Source organism: Oncorhynchus gorbuscha, linkage group LG02, assembly GCF_021184085.1.
Source record: "Oncorhynchus gorbuscha isolate QuinsamMale2020 ecotype Even-year linkage group LG02, OgorEven_v1.0, whole genome shotgun sequence".
In the NCBI taxonomy this organism is placed as follows: domain Eukaryota; kingdom Metazoa; phylum Chordata; class Actinopteri; order Salmoniformes; family Salmonidae; genus Oncorhynchus; species Oncorhynchus gorbuscha.
The window spans coordinates 4437549-4461330 of NC_060174.1; the positions used below are offsets into that span (position 1 = coordinate 4437549).

Consider the following 23782-nt stretch of genomic DNA (forward strand, 5'->3'; position numbering starts at 1 on the left):
AACAAATGTGTGCTCAATTTGAGAGAAATAAGCATTTGTTCGTATGAAACATTTCTGGGCTATTTTCATTTGGTTTCATCAGACCAGAGAATCTGGTTTCTCATGGTCCGAGTCCTTTATGTGCCTTTTACTGAGGAGTGGCTTCCGTCAAGCCACTCTACCATAAAGGCCTGGTCGGTTGAGTGCTGCAGAGATGGTTGTCCTTCTGGAAGGTTCTCCCATCACCACAGAGGAATTCTGGAGCTCTGTCAGAGTGATACACAGGATACACAGTATTCTCTTCTCTGTGGATACACACCAGATACACAGTATTCTCTTCTCTGTGGATACACAACAGAAACACAGTATTCTCTTCTCTGTGGATACACAGTATTCTCCTCTCTGTGGATACGCAACAGAAACACAGTGTTCTCTTCTATGTGGATACACAGTATTCTCTTCTCTGTGGATACACAACAGAAACACAGTGTTCTCTTCTCTGTGGATACACAGTATTCTCTTCTCTGTGGAAACACAGTATTCTCTTCTCTGTGGATACACACCAGATAAACAGTATTCTCTTCTCTGTGGATACAGACTATTCTCTTCTCTGTGGATACACAGTATTCTCTACTCTGTGGATACACAACAGAAACACAGTATTCTCTTCTCTGTGGATACACAACAGAAACACAGTATTCTCTTCTCTGTGGATACACAGTATTCTCTTCTCTGTGGATACACAGTATTCTCTTCTCTGTGGATACACAACAGATACACAGTATTCTCTTCTCTGTGGATACACAACAGAAACACAGTAGTCTCCTCTCTGTGGATACACACTATTCTCTTCTCTGTGGATACACAACAGAAACACAGTGTTCTCTTCTCTGTGGATACACAACAGAAACACAGTGTTCTCTACTCTGTGGATACACAACAGAAACACAGTATTCTCTTCTCTGTGGATACACACTATTCTCTTCTCTGTGGATACACAACAGAAACACAGTGTTCTCTACTCTGTGGATACACAGTATTCTCTTCTCTGTGGATACACAGTATTCTCTACTCTGTGGATACACAACAGAAACACAGTATTCTCTTCTCTGTGGATACACAGTATTCTCTACTCTGTGGATACACAACAGAAACACAGTATTCTCTTCTCTGTGGATACACAGTATTCTCTTCTCTGTGGATACACAGTATTCTCTTCTCTGTGGATACACAACAGAAACACAGTATTCTCTTCTCTGTGGATACACAACAGAAACACACTATTCTCTTCTCTGTGGATACACAACAGAAACACAGTGTTCTCTTCTATGTGGATACACAGTATTCTCTTCTCTGTGGATACACAACAGAAACACGGTATTCTCTTCTCTGTGGATACACAACAGAAACACAGTGTTCTCTTCTATGTGGATACACAATAGAAACACAGTGTTCTCTACTCTGTGGATACACAACAGAAACACACTATTCTCTTCTCTGTGGATACACAACAGAAACACAGTGTTCTCTACTCTGTGGATACACAGTATTCTCTTCTCTGTGGATACACAACAGAAACACAGTATTCTCTTCTCTGTGGATACACAGTATTCTCTTCTCTGTGCATACACAGTATTCTCTTCTCTGTGGATACACAACAGAAACACAGTATTCTCTTCTCTGTGGATACACAACAGAAACACAGTATTCTCTTCTCTGTGGATACACAGTATTCTCTTCTCTGTGGATACACAGTATTCTCTTCTCTGTGGATACACAGTATTCTCTTCTCTGTGGATACACAGTATTCTCTTCTATGTGGATACACAGTATTCTCTTCTCTGTGGATACACAGTATTCTCTTCTCTGTGGATACACAACAGAAACACAGTGTTCTCTTCTCTGTGGATACACAACAGAAACACAGTATTCTCTTCTCTGTGGATACACAACAGAAACACAGTATTATATTCTCTGTGGATACACAACAGAAACAGTGTTCTCTACTCTGTGGATACACAACAGAAACACAGTATTCTCTTCTCTGTGGATACACAACAGAAAAACAATGTTCTCTTCTCTGTGGATACGCAACAGCAACACAGTGTTCTCTACTCTGGATACACAACAGAAACACAGTGTTCTCTTCTCTGTGGATACACAACAAACACAGTTTTCTCTACTCTGTGGATACACAACAGAAACACAGTGTTCTCTACTCTGTGGATACACAACAGAAACACAATGTTCTCTTCTCTGTGGATACACAACAGAAACACAGTGTTCTCTTCTCTGTGGATACACAACAGAAACACAGTATTCTCTTCTCTGTGGATACACAACAGAAACACAGTATTCTATTCTCTGTGGATACACAACAGAAACACAGTATTCTCTTCTCTGTGGATACACAACAGAAACACAGTATTCTCTTCTCTGTGGATACACAGTATTCTCTTCTCTGTGGATACACAGTATTCTCGTCTCTGTGGATACACAGTATTCTCTTCTCTGTGGATACACAGTATTCTCTTCTCTGTGGATACACAACAGAAACACAGTATTCTCTTCTCTGTGGATACACAACAGAAACACAGTGTTCTCTTCTCTGTGGATACACAACAGAAACACAGTATTCTCTACTCTGTGGATACACAGTATTCTCTTTTCTGTGGATACACAACAGAAACACAGTGTTCTATTCTCTGTGGATACACAACAGAAACACAGTATTCTCTTCTCTGTGGATACACAGTATTCTCTTCTCTGTGGATACACAACAGAAACACAGTGTTCTCTTCTCTGTGGATACACAACAGAAACACAGTGTTCTCTACTCTGTGGATACACAACAGAAACAGAGTATTCTCTTCTCTGTGGATACACAACAGAAACACAGTGTTCTCTTCTCTGTGGATACACAACAGAAACTCAGTGTTCTCTTCTCTGTGGATACACAACAGAAACACAGTATTCTCTACTCTGTGGATACACCACAGAAACACAGTATTCTCTTCTCTGTGGATACACAGTATTCTCTTCTCTGTGGATACACAACAGAAACACAGTGTTCTCTTCTCTGTGGATACACAGTGTTCTCTACTCTGTGGATACACCACAGAAACACAGTATTCTCTTCTCTGTGGATACACAGTATTCTCTTCTCTGTGGATACACAACAGAAACACAGTATTCTCTACTCTGTGGATACACAACAGAAACACAGTAGTCTCCTCTCTGTGGATACACAGTGTTCTCTTCTCTGTGGATACACAACAAAAACACAGTATTCTCTTCTCTGTGGATACACAGTATTCTCTACTCTGTGGATACACAGTATTCTCTTCTCTGTGGATACACAACAGAAACACAGTGTTCTCTTCTCTGTGGATACACAGTATTCTCTACTCTGTGGATACACCACAGAAACACAGTATTCTCTTCTCTGTGGATACACAACAGAAACACAGTGTTCTCTACTCTGTGGATACACAGTATTCTCTTCTCTGTGGATACACAGTATTCTATTCTCTGTGGATACACAGTATTCTCTTCTCTGTGGATACACAACAGAAACACAGTATTCTCTACTCTGTGGATACGCAACAGAAACACAGTATTCTCTTCTCTGTTCTCTTCTCTGTGATGTCATCAGAAGAGAGAGACCACTGCTTTGCCTAGAAGTGAGTAACACAGTGAAGGTGTCATCTGCGGCTCTGCACTATAAAACAATGTTTATGTGACAAAGTTCAGACCAAAAAAGGTCTTCGCCAGGACATCACATACAGACCTTGTAATGAATGGTGTTTATTAGGAAATGGAAGTTTGTTTTCAACAATGTGTGTGTTCAACTTTCAGTTGTTTCACAACAAGGTAAAACAATAACATGTATTCATCAGGGATGAATCAGACTCCTCTTTTACGCTGCTGCTACTCTCTGTTTTTATCTATACATATTCACTTTAATAACTCTACCTACAGGTACATATTACCTCAATTACCTCGACTAACCAGTGCCCACACACATTGACTCTGTACCGTAACACCCTGTATATAGCCTCCACATTGACTCTGTACCGTAACACCCTGTATATATCCTCCACATTGACTCTGTACCGTAATACCCTGTATATAGCCTCCACAGTGACTCTGTACCCCTGTATATAGCCTCCACATTGACTCTGTACCGTAACACCCTGTATATAGCCTCCACCTTGACTCTGTACCGTAACACCCTGTACATAGCCTCCACATTGACTCTGTACCAGTACCCCCTGTATATAGCCTCCACATTGACTCTGTACCGTAACACCCTGTATATAGCCTCCACATTGACTCTGTACCGTAACACCCTGCATATAGCCTCCACATTGACTCTACCGTAACACCCTGTATATAGCCTACCCCCTGTATATAGCCTCCACATTGACTCTGTACCAGTACCCCTGTATATAGCCTCCACATTGACTCTGTACCTGTACCTGTACCGTAACCCCTGTATATAGCCTCCACATTGACTCTGTACCAGTACCCCCTGTATATAGCCTCCACATTGACTCTGTACCAGTAGCCTCCACCCCTGTATATAGCCTCCACATTGACTCTGTACCGTAACACCCTGTATATAGCCTCCACATTGACTCTGTACCGTAACACCCTGCATATAGCCTCCACATTGACTCTATACCGGTACCCCCTGTATATAGCCTCCACATTGACTCTGTACCAGTACCCCCTGTATATAGCCTCCACATTGACTCTGTACCAGTACCCCCTGTATATAGCCTCCACATTGACTCTGTACCAGTACCCCCTGTATATAGCCTCCACATTGACTCTGTACCAGTACCCCCTGTATATAGCCTCCACATTGACTCTGTACCAGTACCCCTGTATATAGCCTCCACATTGACTCTGTACCGTAACACCCTGTATATAGCCTCCACATTGACTCTGTACCAGTACCCCCTGTATATAGCCTCCACATTGACTCTGTACCAGTACCCCCTGTATATAGCCTCCACATTGACTCTGTACCGTAACACCCTGTATATAACCTCCACATTGACTCTGTACCAGTACCCCATGTATATAGCCTCCACATTGACTCTGTACCAGTACCCCATGTATATAGCCTCCACATTGACTCTGTACCCTAACACCCTGTATATAGCCTCCACATTGACTCTGTACCGGTACCCCCTGTATATAGCCTCCACATTGACTCTGTACCGGTACCCCCTGTATATAGCCTCCACATTGACTCTGTACCAGTACCCCATGTATATAGCCTCCACATTGACTCTGTACCAGTACCCCCTGTATAAAGCCTCCACATTGACTCTGTACCGTAACACCCTGTATATAGCCTCCACATTGACTCTGTACCGTAACACCCTGTATATAGCCTCCACATTGACTCTGTACCAGTACCCCCTGTATATAGCCTCCACATTGACTCTGTACCAGTACCCCCTGTATATAGCCTCCACATTGACTCTGTACCAGTACCCCCTGTATATAGCCTCCACATTGACTCTGTACCAGTACCCCCTGTATATAGCCTCCACAGTGACTCTGTACCCCCTGTATATAGCCTCCACATTGACTCTGTACCGTAACACCCTGTATATAGCCTCCACATTGACTCTGTACTGTAATACCCTGTATATAGCCTCCACAGTGACTCTGTACCAGTACCCCCTGTATATAGCCTCCACATTGACTCTGTACCGTAACACCCTGTATATAGCCTCCACATTGACTCTGTACCAGTACCCCCTGTATATAGCCTCCACATTGACTCTGTACCAGTACCCCCTGTATATAGCCTCCACATTGACTCTGTACCAGTACCCCCTGTATATAGCCTCCACATTGACTCTGTACCGTAACACCCTGTATATAGCCTCCACATTGACTCTGTACCGTAACACCTTGCCACTATATACAGGGTGTTAAAATACTTAACACGTTTTTCTTCATAACTTCTTAAAGCTGTTAAGTTGTTGGTTGAAGCATTTCACTGTACGGTTGTTGTGTTCGGAGCATGTGACTTATAACATTTGATTACACTTGATTATATGCCCTTCCTAACTGGCACCCTACATAGTGCAGTAACATAGGACTCTGGTCTAAAGTAGTGCACTATATAGGGAATAGGACTCTGGTCTAAAGTAGTGCACTATACAGGGAATAGGGCTCTGGTCTAAAGTAGTGCACTATATAGGGAATAGGGCTCTGGTCTAAAGTAGTGCACTATATAGGGAATAGGGCTCTGGTCTAAAGTAGTGCACTATATAGGGAATAGGGCTTTGGTCTAAAGTAGTGCACTATATAGGGAATAGGGCTCTGGTCTAAAGTAGTGCACTATATAGGGAATAGGGGCTCTGGTCTAAAGTAGTGCACTATATAGGGAATAGGGCTTTGGTCTAAAGTAGTGCACTATATAGGGAATAGGGCTCTGGTCTAAAGTAGTGCACTATATAGGGAATAGGGCTCTGGTCTAAAGTAGTGCACTATATAGGGAATAGGGGCTCTGGTCTAAAGTAGTGCACTATATAGGGAATAGGGCTCTGGTCTAAAGTAGTGCACTATATAGGGAATAGGGCTCTGGTCTAAAGTAGTGCACTATATAGGGAATAGGGCTCTGGTCTAAAGTAGTGCACTATATAGGGAATAGGGCTCTGGTCTAAAGTAGTGCACTATGTAGGGAATAGGGCTCTGGTCTAAAGTAGTGCACTATATAGGGAATAGGGCTCTGGTCTAAAGTAGTGCACTATATAGGGAATAGGGCTCTGGTCTAAAGTAGTGCACTATATAGGGAATAGGGCTCTGGTCTAAAGTAGTGCACTATATAGGGAATAGGGCTCTGGTCTAAAGTAGTGCACTATGTATAGGGAATAGGGCTCTGGTCTAAAGTAGTGCACTATATAGGGAATAGGGCTCTGGTCTAAAGTAGTGCACTATGTAGGGAATAGGGCTCTGGTCTAAAGTAGTGCACTATATAGGGAATAGGCCTCTGGTCTAAAGTAGTGCACTATATAGGGAATAGGGCTCTGGTCTAAAGTAGTGCACTATATAGGGAATAGGGTTCTGGTCTAAAGTAGTGCACTATATAGGGAATAGGGCTCTGGTCTAAAGTAGTGCACTATATAGGGAATAGGGCTCTGGTCTAAAGTAGTGCACTATATAGGGAATAGGGCTCTGGTCTAAAGTAGTGCACTATATAGGGAATAGGGCTCTGGTCTAAAGTAGTGCCACTATATAGGGAATAGGGGCTCTGGTCTAAAGTAGTGCACTATATAGGGAATAGGGCTCTGGTCTAAAGTAGTGCCACTATATAGGGAATAGGGGCTCTGGTCTAAAGTAGTGCACTATATAGGGAATAGGGCTCTGGTCTAAAGTAGTGCACTATATAGGGAATAGGGCTCTGGTCTAAAGTAGTGCACTATACAGGGAATAGGGCTCTGGTTTAAAGTAGTGCACTATATAGGGAATAGGGTTCTGGTCTAAAGTAGTGCACTATATAGGGAATAGGACTCTGGTCTAAAGTAGTGCACTATATAGGGAATAGGGCTCTGGTCTAAAGTAGTGCACTATATAGGGAATAGGGCTCTGGTCTATAGTAGTGCACTATATAGGGAATAGGCCTCTGGTCTAAAGTAATGTACTATATAGGGAATAGGGCTCTGGTCTAAAGTAGTGCCACTATATAGGGAATAGGGGCTCTGGTCTAAAGTAGTGCACTATATAGGGAATAGGGCTCTGGTCTAAAGTAGTGCACTATATAGGGAATAGGGCTCTGGTCTAAAGTAGTGCACTATATAGGGAATAGGGCTCTGGTCTAAAGTAGTGCACTATATAGGGAATAGGGTTCCATTTGGGACGTACAACACACACCTTGGCTGGTGTTAGTAGGAAACGGGAGCTGGTGGTTGGACAGTGTGTTCTGCTGTCTCCAGTTTCACAACATGTTCAGCCCATTACACCAGAAATAATGGTTTGGGTCAGAGCATTTATTCCCCTGTAGAGAACAACGGATCTAAATGGACAAGTTGTACCATTTAGCTCAACGTGTGTGTGTGTGTGTGTGTGTGTGTGTGTGTGTGTGTGTGTGTGTGTGTGTGTGTGTGTGTGTGTGTGTGTGTGTGTGTGTGTGTGTGTGTGTGTGTGTGTGTGTGTGTGTGTGTGTGTGTGTGTGTGTGTGTGTGTGTGTGTGTGTGTGTCATAAAGTAGACTTATTCCAGCAGAAATTCAAAATAGATTTTTTTCCCCTCACCCGTCTACACACAATTCCCCATAACGACAAAGTGCTTAACATTATTTTTAGACATTTAAGCAAATATATTGAAAATTAAATACAGAAATCTCTCATTTTCATAAGTACCCCTTGAGTCAATACTTTGTCTAAGATCTTTCCACACCTGGATTGTATAACATTTGCCCATTATTCTTCTCTAAATTCTTTAAGCTCTGCCAAATTGGCTGTTGATCATTGTTAGACAAACCTTTTCTGGCCTTGCCATAGCTGAACAGTAACTTGGCCTCAGGAACATTCACTGTCTCCTTGGTAAACAACTCCAGTGTGTAGTTGGCCATGTGTTTTAGGTTATTGTCCTGCTGAAAGGTGAATTCTTCTTCCAGAGTCTTGTGGAAAACAGACAACCAGCTTTTCCCTCAATGATTTTGCCTGCGCTCAACTCCATTCCATTTTTTTTATCCTGATAAACTCTGCAGTCCTCAACGATTACAAGCATAGGGGCGACAGCATAGCCAAGTGGTTAGAGCATTGGACTAGTAACCGGAAGGTTACTGTGTGTGTGTGTGTGTGAGGTGTGTGCATTGCGTTACCTTTGTGTGTGTGTGTGTGTGTGTGTGTGTGTGTGTGTGTGTGTGTGTGTGTGTGTGTGTGTGTGTGTGTGTGTGTGTGTGTGTGTGTGTGTGTGTGTGTGTGTGTGTGTGTGTGTGTGTGTGTGTGGTGTGTGCATAGCGTTACCTTTGTGTGTGTGGTGTGTGCCTTACATTACCTTCATGTGTGTGTGTGTGTATAGTGTTACCTTCGTGCAGGACGTGTGTGTGTATGTGTGCATAGCGTAACCTTCGTGCAGGACGTGTGTGTCTGGTGTGTGCATAGCGTTACCTTCATGCAGGACATGTGTGTGTGTGTGTGGTGTGTATATAGCGTTACCTTCGTGCAAGATGTGTGTGTGTGTGTATATGTGTTACCTTCGTGCAGGACATGTGTGTGTGTGTGTGGTGTGTATATAGCGTTACCTTCGTGCAAGATGTGTGTGTGTGTGTGTGTATATGTGTTACCTTCGTGCAGGACATGTGTGTGTGTGTGTGTGTGGTGTGTATATAGCGTAACCTTCGTGCAAGATGTGTGTGTGTGTATATGTGTTACCTTCATGCAGGACATGTGTGTGTGTGTGTGTGTGGTGTGTATATAGCGTTACCTTCGTGCAAGATGTGTGTGGTGTGTATATAGCGTTACCTTCGTGCAGGACGTCCCGTAGAGTGACTCTCAGTCTGGAGATGGAGATGTCTTTGACCTTGGCTTTGGCTTCCAGCAGGCTAACACTTCTCAGGTCGTTCTTCTCAATACGTAGTGACGGGTAGCCTAGGAGAGAGAAATACATATATTTATATAAAGTTGAAGTCGGAAGTTTACCTTCGCCAAATACATTTCAACTCACTTTTTCACAATTCCTGACATGTAATCCTAGTAAAAAAAAAACACTGTTTTAGGTCAGTTGGGATCACCACTTTAATAGTAGAGAGAATTATTTATTTCAGCTTTTATTTCTTTCATCACATTCCCAGTGGGTCAGAAGATTACATGCACTCAATTAGTATTTGGTAGCATTGCCTTTAAATTGTTTAACTTGGGTCAAACGTTTGGGATAGCCTTCCACAAGCTTCCCACAATAAATTGGGTGAATTTTTGCCCATTCCTCCTGACAGAGCTGGTGTAACTGAGTCAGGTTTGTAGGCCTCCTTGCTCGCACACACCTTTTCAGTTATGCCCACAAATTGTCTATAGGATTGAGGTCGTGGCTTTGTGATGGCCACTCCAATACCTTGACTTTGTCCTTGGGGTCATTGTCCATTTCGAAGACCCATTTGCGACTAAGCTTTAACTTCCTGACTGATATCTTGAGATGTTGCTTCAATATATTCACATAATTTTCCTTCCTCATAAGGCCATCTATTTTATGAAGTGCACCAGTCACTCCTGCAGCAAAGCACCCTCACAACATGATGCTGCCACCCCCGTGCTTCACAGTTGGGATGGTGTTCTTCGGCTTGCAAGCCTCCCCCTTTTTCCTCCAAACATAGCGATGGTCATTATGGCCAAACAGTTCTATTTTTGTTTCATCAGACCAGAGGACATTTCTCCAAAAAGTATGATCTTTGTCCCCATGTGCAGTTGCAAACCGTAGTCTGATTTATTATGGTTTTGGAGCAGTGGCTTCTTCCTTGCTGAGCGGCCTTTCAGGTTATGTCGATATAGGACTCGTTTTACTGTGGATATAGATACTTTTGTACCTGTTTCCTCCAGCATCTTCCCAAGGTCCTTTGCTGTTGTTCTGGGAATGATTTGCACTTTTCGCACCAAAGTTTATCTCTACGAGACAGAACGTGTCTCCTTCCTGAGCGTTATAACGGCTGCGTTGGCCCAATGTTGTTTATACTTGCTTACTATTGTTTGTACAGATGAACGTGGTAAACTTCTGACCCACTGGAATTGTGATATGGTGAATTATAAGTAAAATAATCTGTCTGTAAACAATTGTTGGAAAATTGACTTGTGTCATGCACAAAGTAGACGTCCTAACCGACTTGACAAAACTATAGTTTGTTAACGTGAAATTTGTGGAGTGGTTGAAAAACAAGTTTTAATGACTCCAACCTAAGTGTATGTAAACTTCCCACTTCACCTGTACATATACAGACATACATTAAGTCAGTTAGCGTGAGTGAGTTTGAATTAGACCCACAACGTTAGAAGAAATTTCAGCATTCAGCTCAGAGTTTATAAAAACCATGTCTAGGACTGAATCAGCCCTTAAAACTAACTGCAATAGAAATCAGCCCGTAAACTAACTGCAATAGAAATCAGCCCTTAAAACTAACTGCAATAGAAATCAGCCCTTAAAACTAACTGCAATAGAAATCAGTCTGTAAACTAACTGCAATAGTAATCAGCCTGTAAACTAACTGCAATAGAAATCAGCCCTTAAAACTAACTGCAATAGAAATCAGCCTGTAAACTAACTGCAATAGAAATCAGCCTGTAAACTAACTGCAATAGAAATCAGCCTGTAAACTAACTGCAATAGAAATCAGCCTGTAAACTAACTGCAATAGAAATCAGCCTGTAAACTAACTGCAATAGAAATCAGCCTGTAAACTAACTGCAATAGAAATCAGCCTGTAAACTAACTGCAATAGAAATCAGCCTGTAAACTAACTGCAATAGAAATCAGCCCGTAAACTAACTGCAATAGAAATCAGCCTGTAAACTAACTGCAATAGAAATCAGCCTATAAACTAACTGCAATAGAAATCAGCCTGTAAACTAACTGCAATAGAAATCAGCCTTTAAAACTAACTGCAATAGAAATCAGCCCTTAAAACTAACTGCAATAGAAATCAGCCTATAAACTAACTGCAATAGAAATCAGCCCGTAAACTAACTGCAATAGAAATCAGTATGTAAACTAACTGCAATAGAAATCAGTATGTAAACTAACTGCAATAGAAATCAGCCCTTAAAACTAACTGCAATAGAAATCAGCCCTTAAAACTAACTGCAATAGAAATCAGCCCTTAAAACTAACTGCAATAGAAATCAGCCTGTAAACTAACTGCAATAGAAATCAGCCTGTAAACTAACTGCAATAGAAATCAGCCTGTAAACTAACTGCAATAGAAATCAGCCTGTAAACTAACTGCAATAGAAATCAGCCTGTAAACTAACTGCAATAGAAATCAGCCCTTAAAACTAACTGCAATAGAAATCAGCCTGTAAACTAACTGCAATAGAAATCAGCCTGTAAACTAACTGCAATAGAAATCAGCCTGTAAACTAACTGCAATAGAAATCAGCCCTTAAAACTAACTGCAATAGAAATCAGCCTGTAAACTAACTGCAATAGAAATCAGCCCTTAAAACCGACTGCAGCCAATCAAAAGAAGAGAAAGACAATCAGGTTGATTGGCTGCATCTCATCTCATACGGTTCAGCGGTATTACAACACCCTGTTTCATAACATTACAGCTCTTCTCAGCACACAGACATTACAGTACGTTCACATTTGACAGCTATCAGTGCACTAACTAAAGTAATAATACTAGTAATTATGAACATTCACATGCCACAACAATGACATCAGTTCCCCACCGCAGGGATATAACTATACCACCCTTTCTATAACACTGTATCCCTCCACTGTGTACACAAGATGTCAACGATGACAAATAACACATTACGGTATACCAATGTTATACAACGGGTGGGTCTAATCCTGGATGCTGATTGGTTAAAACCGCATTCCAGACGGTCTCTATTCAAACAGTTAACACCGGCTAAGACGCTGAAATGCCTATTTATTCTGTTCAATCTGACTGCTGCAGTCCACTGTCTCATCAGCCCAGCCAGGCAATTTATAAACTTGAGCTCCACTGTAAAATGCATCTAGACATCATCTCCCATTTCTTTTAGACTAGGAATTGGTGTTCAATAGAGGAGATTAGTATAAACCTTGTCTCTCTCTCTGACGTTTTAATATTGAAGCATGGCAACAGAACATTTAGAACGAACGACTGGGTTGCGTCTCTGGCAACCGAACCGCTAGAACGAACGATCAGCCGGCTTAAATGTGTCTGAACTATCTCGAGGAAGAATGAACCCGTATGAATAAATTCATCAAAATAACGTATTTAATGAAAATATGTCAATCATTTTAATATTTCGCTACCCCATTGAATAAAAGAGATAATGCCCTGGAAGCATTATCTGTTTGGAGGATATATTATCATGGTTTGCCGGCCGAAGACGAACAACACCCATGCCAGTATATCCTCCAAACACCGGCTTCGAGGATATTACCTCTTACTGGTAACATGTCAGTGGAGACAGATAACACATTGCAGAACCTCAGACACACAGACTGGTTATAAAGACTGGTTAACCGTTGATAAAGACTGGTTAACCGTTGATAAAGACTGGTTAACCGTTAATAAAGACTGGAACAGAGAAGACAGGCTGGTTAACCATTGATAAAGACTGGAACAGAGAAGACAGGCTGGTTAACCATTGATACAGACTGGAACAGAGAAGACAGGCTGGTTAACCATTGATAAAGACTGGAACAGAGAAGACAGGCTGGTTAACCATTGATACAGACTGGAACAGTGAAGACAGGCTGGTTAACCATTGATAAAGACTGGAACAGAGAAGACAGACTGGTTAACCATTGATACAGACTGGAACAGAGAAGACAGGCTGGTTAACCATTGATAAAGACTGGAACAGAGAAGACAGACTGGTTAACCATTGATAAAGACTGGTTAACCATTGATAAAGACTGGAACAGAGAAGACAGACTGGTTAACCAGTGATAAAGACTGGAACAGAGAAGACAGGCTGGTTAACCATTGATAAAGACTGGAACAGTGAAGACAGGCTGGTTAACCAGTGATAAAGACTGGAACAGAGAAGACAGGCTGGTTAACCATTGATACAGACTGGAACAGAGAAGACAGACTGGTTAACCATTGATAAAGACTGGTTAACCATTGATAAAGACTGGAACAGAGAAGACAGGCTGGTTAACCATTGATAAAGACTGGTTAACCATTGATAAAGACTGGAACAGAGAAGACAGACTGGTTAACCATTGATAAAGACTGGAACAGTGAAGACAGGCTGGTTAACCAGTGATAAAGACTGGAACAGAGAAGACAGGCTGGTTAACCATTGATACAGACTGGTTAACCATTGATACAGACTGGTTAACCATTGATACAGACTGGAACAGAGAAGACAGGCTGGTTAACCATTGATAAAGACTGGAACAGTGAAGACAGGCTGGTTAACCAGTGATAAAGACTGGAACAGTGAAGACAGGCTGGTTAACCAGTGATAAAGACTGGTTAACCATTGATAAAGACTGGAACAGAGAAGACAGGCTGGTTAACCATTGATAAAGACTGGAACAGTGAAGACAGGCTGGTTAACCAGTGATAAAGACTGGAACAGAGAAGACAGGCTGGTTAACCATTGATACAGACTGGAACAGTGAAGACAGGCTGGTTAACCAGTGATAAAGACTGGAACAGAGAAGACAGACTGGTTAACCATTGATACAGACTGGAACAGTGAAGACAGACTGGTTAACCATTGATAAAGACTGGTTAACCATTGATACAGACTGGAACAGAGAAGACAGGCTGGTTAACCATTGATAAAGACTGGAACAGTGAAGACAGACTGGTTAACCATTGATAAAGACTGGAACAGAGAAGACAGGCTGGTTAACCATTGATAAAGACTGGAACAGAGAAGACAGGCTGGTTAACCAGTGATAAAGACTGGTTAACCATTGATAAAGACTGGAACAGAGAAGACAGGCTGGTTAACCATTGATAAAGACTGGAACAGAGAAGACAGGCTAGTTAACCATTGATAAAGACTGGAACAGAGAAGACATTGGACTGGTTAACCATTGATAAAGACTAAAGACAGGCTGGTTAACCATTGATAAAGACTGGAACAGTGAAGACAGGCTGGTTAACCATTGATACAGACTGGAACAGAGAAGACAGGCTGGTTAACCATTGATAAAGACTGGAACAGTGAAGACAGACTGGTTAACCATTGATAAAGACTGGAACAGTGAAGACAGGCTGGTTAACCATTGATAAAGACTGGAACAGAGAAGACAGGCTGGTTAACCATTGATACAGACTGGAACAGAGAAGACAGGCTGGTTAACCATTGATAAAGACTGGAACAGTGAAGACAGGCTGGTTAACCATTGATACAGACTGGAACAGAGAAGACAGGCTGGTTAACCATTGATAAAGACTGGAACAGAGAAGACAGGCTGGTTAACCATTGATAAAGACTGGAACAGTGAAGACAGGCTGGTTAACCATTGATAAAGACTGGAACAGAGAAGACAAGCTGGTTAACCAGTGATACAGACTGGAACAGTGAAGACAGGCTGGTTAACCATTGATACAGACTGGTTAACCATTGATAAAGACTGGAACAGAGAAGACAGGCTGGTTAACCATTGATAAAGACTGGTTAACCATTGATACAGACTGGTTAACCATTGATACAGACTGGAACAGAGAAGACAGGCTGGTTAACCATTGATAAAGACTGGAACAGAGAAGACAGGCTGGTTAACCAGTGATAAAGACTGGAACAGTGAAGACAGGCTGGTTAACCATTGATAAAGACTGGTTAACCATTGATACAGACTGGTTAACCATTGATACAGACTGGTTAACCATTGATACAGACTGGAACAGAGAAGACAGGCTGGTTAACCATTGATAAAGACTGGAACAGAGAAGACAGACTGGTTAACCATTGATACAGACTGGAACAGTGAAGACAGGCTGTGTTAAGTTAACCATTGATACAGACTGGAACAGTGAAGACAGGCTGGTTAACCATTGATAAAGACTGGAACAGAGAAGACAGACTGGTTAACCATTGATACAGACTGGAACAGAGAAGACAGACTGGTTAACCATTGATACAGACTGGAACAGAGAAGACAAGCTGGTTAACCATTGATAAAGACTACAGACTGGTTAACCATTGATACAGACTGGTTAACCAGTGGTGAAGTGAAGCGAGACTCAAACCAAAGACAGATTAAAACAGAAGAGGAGTGGAGGCCTCTCAGAGAAGCAGCTGCTCCGCATCACAGTGCTCGAGGCATTATAACAGACCCGGGTTCGATTCCGGGCGGTGTTGCATTGATAAAGACCGGCCGTGACCGGGAGACCCATGAGGTGGCACACAATTGGACTATGGGAGGAATTAACCGGACCGGCTGGGGTGTCCTTGTCCCGTTGCGCTGGAACTAGCGACTCCTTGTGGCACACTGACCACAGTCGCCAACTGAACGACGACTTTCCTCCGAAACATTGATGCGGCTGGCTTCCGGGTTAAGCTTGCAGTATGTCAAGAAGCAGTGCGGCTTTGCAGGGTAATGTTTAGGAGGACACACTGCTCTCGACCTTCGCCTCTCCTGAGTCAGGAGTCACAGCGATGGGACAAGACTGTAACTACCAATTGGATATCACGGAAAATCAGAAGGTGAGTTGAGCAATCAGACTGGCGTTAAAGCTACAATCGATTTGTGTTTGAGAACAGCAGCAGAAACCAATGGGAACGCAGAAACCAATGGGAACGCAGAAACCAATGGGAACGCAGAAACCAATGGGAACGCAGAAACCAATTAGACTATCATTCATCTAAATGACCCAAAAAATGCATGGAAATATTTCCCAGACTGCATGTTTTAAGAACCACTAGAAAAAAAACTTCACTCTAAGCAGGGACAGCTGGAATGTAATTACACCAGTCCAGGACAAGCTGAACTAAGCTAACTAAGCCCCAGGGATCCAGAGGATGGAAATGTCCTGCATGCTAGAGAACATCCATCCTATAACAATGGTTTATTATATATACTGGAATATAGAATATATATGGTTAATATATAAAGACTATAACATGATATATACTGGTTAATATATATATATGGTTAATATATATATACTGGAATATATATTCCTTGTTATTTTGAAGCCACCATGACTCTATATAAAAAGAAAAATAAAACACTGCTTAACCATTGATAAAAAAAATAAAGGGAACACTTAAACAACACAATGTAACTCCAAGTCAATCACACTTCTGTGAAATCAAACTGTCCACTTAGGAAGCAACACTGATTGACAATACATTTCACATGCTGTTGTGCAAATGGAATAGACAACAGGTGGAAATTATAGGCAATTAGCAAGACACCCCCAATAAAGGAGTGGTTCTCCAGGAGTGGTTCTCCAGGTGGGGACCACAGACCACTTCTCAGTTCCTATGCTTCCTGGCTGATGTTTTGGTCACTTTTGAATGCTGGCGGTGCTTTCACTCTAGTGGTAGCATGAAACAGAGTCTACAACTCACACAAGTGGGTCAGGTAGTGCAGCTAATGCAGGATGGCACATCAAGGCGAGCTGTGGCAAGAAGGTTTGCTGTGTCTGTCAGAGTAGTGTCCAGAGCATGGAGGCGCTACCAAGAGACAGGCCAGTACATCAGGAGACGTGGATGAGGCCGTAGGAGGGCAACAACCCAGCAGCAGGACCGCTAACCTCCGCCTTTGTGCAAGGAGGAGCACTGCCAGAACCCTGCAAAATAACCTCCAGCAGGCCACAAATGGGCATGTGTCTGCTAAAACGGTCAGAAACAGACTCCATGAGGGTGGTTATGAGGGCCAGACGTCCACAGGTGAGAGTTGTGCTTACAGCCCAACACCGTGCAGGACGTTTGGCATTTGCCAGAGAACACAGTACAGGCTGGAACAGTGAAGACACGGTGTAACGCTCATTCCTTTGACGATAAACTCGAATCCGAACATCACCCTGGTGAGACAAAACCGTGACTTGTCAGTGAAGAGCACTTTTTACCAGTCCTGTCTGGTCCAGCGACGGTGGTTTTGTGCCCATAGGCTGGTTAACGTTGTTGAACGGTGATGTCTGTGAGGACCTGCCTTACAACAGGCCATTGACAAGCCCTCAGTCCAGCCCTCTCAGCCTATTGAGGACAGTCTGAGGACTGATGGAGGGATTGTGCATTCCTGGTGTAACTCGGGCAGTTGTTGTTGCCATCCTGTACCTGTCCCGCATGTGTGATGTTCTGATGTACCGATCCTGTGTAGGTGTTGTTACACGTGGTCTGTCACTGCGAGGATGATCAGCTGTCCGTCCTGTCTCCCTGTAAAGCTGTCTTAGGCGTCTCACAGTACGGACTTTGCAATTTATTTACGTGGCCACATCTGCAGTCCACATGCTTCCTCGCAGCATGCCTAAAGCACATCACGCAGATGAGCAGGAACATTGATACAGACTGAGACAGGGAACCATTGCATCTTTCTTTTGGTGTTTTTCAGAGATGGTAGAAAGGCCTCTTTAGTGTCCGAGCGATGGACTAGCAACCGAAAGGTTGCAAGTTAGAATCCCCGACCTGACAAGGTACAAATCTGTCGTTCTGCCCCTGAACAGGCAGTTAACCCACTGTTCCTAGGCCGTCATTGAAAATAAGAATTTGTTCTTAACTGACTTGCCTGGTTAAATAAAGGTAAATAAATAATTAAATTTCCTACCGTCTGTAAGCTGTTAGTGTCTTAACGACCGTTCCACAGGTGCATGTTCATTAATTGTTTATGGTTCATTGAACAAGCAGGGAAACAGTGTTTAAACCCTTTACAATGAAGATCTGTGAAGTTATTTGGATTTTTACGAATTATCTTTGAAAGACAGGGTCCTGAAAAAGGGACGTTTCTTTTGTTGTTGCTGAGTTTAGAAACAAAACATAAAAGGCTCGATAATTCATCATGTGTGAAATCTATTCCTTGTTATTTTGAAGCCAACTGATGTCATCTCATAGAACACTATAAGACCTCCTAAGTCTGTGTTAACCTCAGATGTTATTTTCAGAACTTTCCCCATAGGGATGGCTGAAACGGTGAACCAGAGGTAACTCATTTCTGGTTTTAGGACTACAAGTTGGCAAGAGCTCTTTATAGGAGCATGGATCCAACTCAACTCTGGAAGTTCCACTGTTTTTTCATTGGCCCCCTCTAATCAGGGACTGATTTAGACCTGGGACACCAGGTGGGTGATTCCCCTCAATCAGGGACTGGTTTAGACCTGGGACACCAGGTGGGTGATTCCGAACCCCTAATCAGGGACTGGTTTAGACCTGGGACAACAGGTGGGTGATTCCCCTCTACAAATCAGGGACTGGTTTAGACCTGGGACACCAGGTGGGTGATTCCCCTACCTAATCAGGGACTGGTTTAGACCTGGGACACCAGGTGGGTGATTTCCCTCTAATCAGGGACTGATTTAGACCTGGGACACCAGGTGGATGATTCCCCTCTGATCAGGGACTGGTTTAGAACTGGGACACCAGGTGGGTGATTCCCCTCCAATCAGGGACTGATTTAGAACTGTGACACCAGGTGGGTGATTCCCCTCTAATCAGGGACTGATTTAGACCTGGGACACCAGGTGGATGATTCCCCTCTGATCAGGGACTGGTTTAGAACTGGGACACCAGGTGGGTGATTTCCCTCTAATCAGGGACTGATTTAGACCTGGGACACCAGGTGGATGATTCCCCTCTGATCAGGGACTGGTTTAGAACTGGGACACCAGGTGGGTGATTCCCCTCCAATCAGGGACTGATTTAGAACTGTGACACCAGGTGGGTGATTCCCCTCTAATCAGGGACTGGTTTAGACCTGGGACACCAGGTGGGTGATTCCCCTCTAATCAGGGACTGGTTTAGACCTGGGACACCAGGTGGGTGATTCCCCTCTAATCAGGGACTGGTTTAGACCTGGGACACCAGGTGGGTGATTCCCCTCTAATCAGGGACTGGTTTAGACCTGGGACACCAGGTGGATGATTCCCCTCTGATCAGGGACTGGTTTAGAACTGGGACACCAGGTGGGTGATTCCCCTCCAATCAGGGACTGATTTAGAACTGTGACACCAGGTGGGTGATTCCCCTCTAATCAGGGACTGGTTTAGACCTGGGACACCAGGTGGGTGATATTAATTATCAGGTAGAACAAAAAAACAGCAGTCTCCGGACCTCGTAGGATAAGAGTTGAGTAGCCTTTTGGACGAGCCCAAAGAAAAAGGAAAAAATGCTTGATGAACTTCAAGAACCTCAATCACATGATGTCAGGCAACCGTGAGGTCAGGCTTGGTATGTGCCTTAATTATATACAGAGGCTTCAACTAATCCACAACAACACTGCCAGGGTCCTGACCAGGACCAAGAAGTCAGACCACATCGAGCTGATCCTGGCCCAACGCCACTGGCTACTGGTCAACTACAGGATCCACATCAAAATCATCATGCTTGTATTTAAAGCCTTGAATGGACTTATATTTATTATGGATTGCAATTGCTGCCATGGCAGCAGCTACTCTTCCTGGGGTTTATTATGGATCCCCATTAGTTCCCCATTAGTTCCTGCCAAGGCTTACTTTAGACATGAAGGTCAGTCCATCATTACTTTAAGACATGAAGGTCAGTCCATCATTACTTTAGACATGAAGGTCAGTCCATCATTACTTTAAGACATGAAGGACATGAAGGTCAGTCCATCATTACTTTAGACATGAAGGTCAGTCCATCATTACTTTAAGACATGAAGGACATGAAGCTCAGTCCATCATTACTTTAGACATGAAGGTCAGTCCATCATTACTTTAGACATGAAGGTCAGTCCATCATTACTTTAGACATGAAGGTCAGTCCATCATTACTTTAAGACATGAAGGTCAGTCCATCATTACTTTAGGACATGAAGGTCAGTCAATCATTACTTTAAGACATGAAGGTCAGTCCATCATTACTTTAGACATCAAATCAAATCAAATCAAATTTTATTTGTCACATACACATGGTTAGCAGATGTTAATGCGAGTGTAGCGAAATGCTTGTGCTTCTAGTTCCGACAATGCAGTGATAACCAACAAGTAATCTAACTAACAATTCCAAAACTACTGTCTTATACACAGTGTAAGGGGATAAGGAACATGTACATAAGGATATATGAATGAGTGATGGTACAGAGCAGCATACAGTAGATGGTATCGAGTACAGTATATACATATGAGATGAGTGTGTAGACAAAGTAAACAAAGTGGCATAGTTAAAGTGGCTAGTGATACATGTGTTACATAAGGATGCAGTCGATGTTGTAGAGTACAGTATATACATATGCATATGAGATGAATAATGTAGGGTAAGTAACATTATATAAGGTAGCATTGTTTAAAGTGGCTAGTGATATATTTACATCATTTCCATCAATTCCCATTATTAAAATGGCTGGAGTTGGGTCAGTGTCAATGACAGTGTGTTGGCAGCAGCCACTCAATGTTAGTGGTGGCTATTTAACAGTCTGATGGCCTTGAGATAGAAGCTGTTTTTCAGTCTCTCGGTCCCAGCTTTGATGCACCTGTACTGACCTCGCCTTCTGGATGATAGCGGGGTGAACAGGCAGTGGTTCGGGTGGTTGATGTCCTTGATGATCTTTATGGCCTTCCTGTAACAACGGGTGGTGTAGGTGTCCTGGAGGGCAGGTAGTTTGCCCCCGGTGATGCGTTGTGCAGTCCTCACTACCCTCTGGAGAGCCTTACGGTTGAGGGCGGAGCAGTTGCCGTACCAGGCGGTGATACAGCCCGCCAGGATGCTCTCGATTGTGCATCTGTAGAAGTTTGTGAGTGCTTTTGGTGACAAGCCGAATTTTTTCAGCCTCCTGAGGTTGAATAGGCGCTGCTGCGCCTTCTTCACGACGCTGTCAGTGTGAGTGGACCAATTCAGTTTGTCTGTGATGTGTATGCCGAGGAACTTAAAACTAGCTACCCTCTCCACTACTGTTCCATCGATGTGGATAGGGGGTGTTCCCTCTGCTGTTTCCTGAAGTCCACAATCATCTCCTTAGTTTTGTTGACGTTGAGTGTGAGGTTATTTTCCTGACACCACACTCCAAGGGCCCTCACCTCCTCCCTGTAGGCCGTCTCGTCGTTGTTGGTAATCAAGCCTACCACTGTTGTGTCGTCCGCAAACTTGATGATTGAGTTGGAGGCGTGCGTGGCCACGCAGTCGTGGGTGAACAGGGAGTACAGGAGAGGGCTCAGAACGCACCCTTGTGGGGCCCCGTGTTGAGGATCAGCGGGGAGGAGATGTTGTTGCCTACCCTCACCACCTGGGGGCGGCCCGTCAGGAAGTCCAGTACCCAGTTGCACAGGGCGGGGTCGAGACCCAGGGTCTCGAGCTTGATGACGAGCTTGGAGGGTACTATGGTGTTGAATGCCGAGCTGTAGTCGATGAACAGCATTCTCACATAGGTATTCCTCTTGTCCAGGTGGGTTAGGGCAGTGTGCAGTGTGGTTGAGATTGCATCGTCTGTGGACCTATTTGGGCGGTAAGCAAATTGGAGTGGGTCTAGGGTGTCAGGTAGGGTGGAGGTGATATGGTCCTTGACTAGTCTCTCAAAGCACTTCATGATGACGGAAGTGAGTGCTACGGGGCGGTAGTCGTTTAGCTCAGTTACCTTAGCTTTCTTGGGAACAGGAACAATGGTGGCCCTCTTGAAGCATGTGGGAACAGCAGACTGGTATAGGGATTGATTGAATATGTCCGTAAACACACCGGCCAGCTGGTCTGCGCATGCTCGGAGGGCGCGGCTGGGGATGCCGTCTGGGCCTGCAGCCTTGCGAGGGTTAACACGTTTAAATGTCTTACTCACCTCGGCTGCAGTGAAGGAGAGACTGCATGTTTCCGTTGCAGGCCGTGTCAGTGGCACTGTATTGTCCTCAAAGCGGGCATGAAGGTCAGTCCATCATTTCTTTAGACATGAAGGTCAGTCCACCATTAAGACATGAAGGTCAGTCCATCATTACTTTAGACATGATGGTCAGTCCACCATTAAGACATGAAGGTCAGTCCATCATTACTTTAGACATGAAGGTCAGTCCATCCTTACTTTAAGACATGAAGGTCAGTCAATCATTAGGACACCAATAATAAGAACAGACTTGCTTGGGCCAAGAAACATGAACAATGGACATTCGACTGCTGGAAATCTGTCTGATGAGTCCAAATTTGAGATGTTTGCTTCCAACCACCATGTCTTTGTGAGACGGAGAGTAGGTGAACTAAGTCTCCTAGAAAATCAGACTTTCTAGATAAGTCCCTTCTTCCTTTTTTGTATGTATGCTATCCTTTTCTAACTTGCTCTCTGCATGTGTGGTTCCTACCATGAAGCATGGAGGTGCTCTCTGCATGTGTGGTTCCTACCATGAAGCATGGAGGTGCTCTCTGCATGTGTGGTTCCTACCATGAAGCATGGAGGTGCTCTCTGCATGTGTGGTTCCTACCATGAAGCATGGAGGTGCTCTCTGCATGTGTGGTTCCTACCATGAAGCATGGAGGTGGTGGTGTGATGGTGCTTTGCTGGTGACACTGTCTGTGATTTATTTAGAATTCAAGGCAAAGTTAACCAGCATGGCTACCCGCATGGCTACCCGCATGGCTACCCGCATGGCTACCCGCATGGCTACCCGCATGGCTACCCGCATGGCTACCTCTGCAGCGATACACCTTCACATCTGGGTTGCGCTTAGTGGGACAATCATTTGTTTTTCAACAAGACAATGACCCAACACATCTCCAGGCTGTGTAACGGTTGTTTGACCAAGCAGGAGAGTGATGGAGTGCTGCATCAGATGACCTGGCCTCCACAATCACCCGACCTCAACTTAATTGAGATGTTTTGGGATGAGTCGGACCGCAGCGGGAAGGAAAAGTAGTCAACAAGTGCTCAGCATATGTGGGAACTCCTTCAAGACTGTTGGAAAAGCATTCCAGGTGAAGCTGGTTGAGCGAATGCCAAGAGAGTGCAAAGCTGGCATCAAGGCAAAGGGTGGCAACTTTGAAGAAACTAAACTATATTTGGATTGG

General features: G+C 43.6%; 1 pseudogene; it reads right to left on the minus strand.

The window, feature by feature from the left end:
- Positions 1 to 23782, minus strand: part of LOC123996400 — a 165312-nt pseudogene that overhangs the window by 45645 nt on the left and 95885 nt on the right.